Consider the following 2,022-nt stretch of genomic DNA (forward strand, 5'->3'; position numbering starts at 1 on the left):
TCAAACAATAGATTAAAGGTAGAAAATTTAAACTAAATAACAGTGCCCTCTTAAACTGCTGTACAACTACGAATACGAGAAACTGACTAGAATAGATTACTTTGGAGAAATCCCAGTGATCATCACCAAACTCCGCTCACTGAACACAATACGAGGAGTAATTTCTGACGATGACCCCAAATGTGTGTCGGAAGAATTTTAGAAGGGCTAAATGATCAGAATGTCACCAATGTGTTGAGACTAAATATGCGCCAAGGAAATTCCAACAAAACAAATGATACAGTTGCATCGAGCATACTGCCAGAAATCGTCTTCCTCTAGCACCAGCTTAGCAATATATCTCAAATCCGCGATGCTGCTACCACTGCATATGGTTTGGTCCCACCTCGCAGAGCTGCCGGGACCAACTGACGTGCGCCAAATGCGCTTCCCATGAACAAGACTGACAAATGCGAAGTCCGAGCACACCTATGTGCAAACTGTGAGGGCCTCCATCCTGCAGGCTGATGGCCTGTACGAAAAAGGAAAAAGAAAGTATCACCATCAAAGTAAAAGCAACAAACAGTACGGGAAGCGCGAAAGCGTGACCTGCGTTTCAGGAACCCTTATACTCTGCAATGGCGCTGCAGAGCACAGCGCCACAGCAGCACCCGGCATCTGTCCAGGTTCCCCAGAGTGAAGTAGGAGTAGGACCACCGTGTCCGATGGTAGTCGCGGGCACTGCGCCACCACCCACAAAACTAATACACGAACCACCAGACCAGTGGGCCCTCAAGTATCTCCCTATGCGAGCAGTCCAAACACAAATCTACCCACATCGCCTGTGCAGACTTCCGCCGTATCAAATGATGCGATAAACACAACTCAAGGCAGTCCCGTGCCGCCTACATCTGATGGACAGCGGGAATCATTGGACCAATAGAAACGAAAGCCCCAATTTAAGGAGCCTGAAAACATAATCTAGGTCTTCTCACTCAAATAATAGAAGAGGTATTTTATGCACTGGAAATGCAAAAGATGCCTGTTTTATTTAGATGGCTTGAAGAGCATATAACAACACTCCCATTAGTAGCCTTATGACTACGCAAAACAAACCTGACTTCTGAAAGCAAAAACCTATTCAGAAACTATAGTAATTCCGCCATGAACAAGAAACTCTAATAAGCTCTCCTCTAGGCATCTCCTTCACATTGCAGATCACTGTTCCTTCAGGCATCACTCCCACGGGCAGCACATTGCCAACCTGGAGGGCAGCCGTCTTACCACAGTAGACAAACTGGCCAGTATACATGCCTTCAGCTGTCAGGAACAGCTCCTTCTTCAGCTTATACCGGTAGGGATCACGGAACACCACCCGAGCAAGGGGTGCACCACGGCCAGGGTCATAAAGAATCTCCTTGATGATCCCCTTGATGTAGCCATGACGCTCGGCGTAGTCCACGGCTCGGAGCTTGGGGGCTCCTTTCCTGTGCTTGTTGTGGGAGTGGAAGACGCTTCCCGCTCCCTTACGTTGAGCCCGGATGACTCGTCCCATTTCTGTGGTTACGTATCCCTCTACCAATATAGAACAAACCATAAATCCCAGCTCATTAATATGAACTTACAACTAGGTTCGAAGCGTGAAAAGCTAACTTACTGACTAGTAAAACAATTACAGTGTAATACAATTACAATTCTGCGCACATCACGTGCGAAAAACATTTTGCAGTAACAAAATATGTGTGAGGATTATTCTTGCTTCTAAACGCTTCAAATGATGTGTCCTGAAGGAACTGAAAGACAAAATTTTTTTTTCACCGTCTTTTTCGATTTTTCCATTCTGGGATAGGGTGCCTCAAATACAGAAAAAGTAATGCACGTTGCTAGCAGAAAGTGCGGTAATATTCTTAGCAAGGTGCATATAGAACCTCACCGATAAGCAGTGAGTATGTCAAAACAAATGAACACTCCCTCGTATGCGGAACCGTGCTTACATCTTCTTATTGTAAAGACAGACTTGGCGGACCAAGTTTTCACACCTGA

General features: G+C 45.7%; 1 pseudogene; it reads right to left on the minus strand.

Annotated features, from left to right (window-relative positions):
• Positions 1-1,120: 1,120 nt before the first annotated feature.
• Positions 1,121-1,549, minus strand: LOC146181226 (large ribosomal subunit protein uL2 pseudogene; annotated as a pseudogene).
• Positions 1,550-2,022: the final 473 nt, after the last annotated feature.

This window comes from Amblyomma maculatum, chromosome 8, assembly GCF_055883805.1.
Source record: "Amblyomma maculatum isolate TAMU_Amacu chromosome 8, ASM5588380v1, whole genome shotgun sequence".
NCBI classification, from domain to species: domain Eukaryota; kingdom Metazoa; phylum Arthropoda; class Arachnida; order Ixodida; family Ixodidae; genus Amblyomma; species Amblyomma maculatum.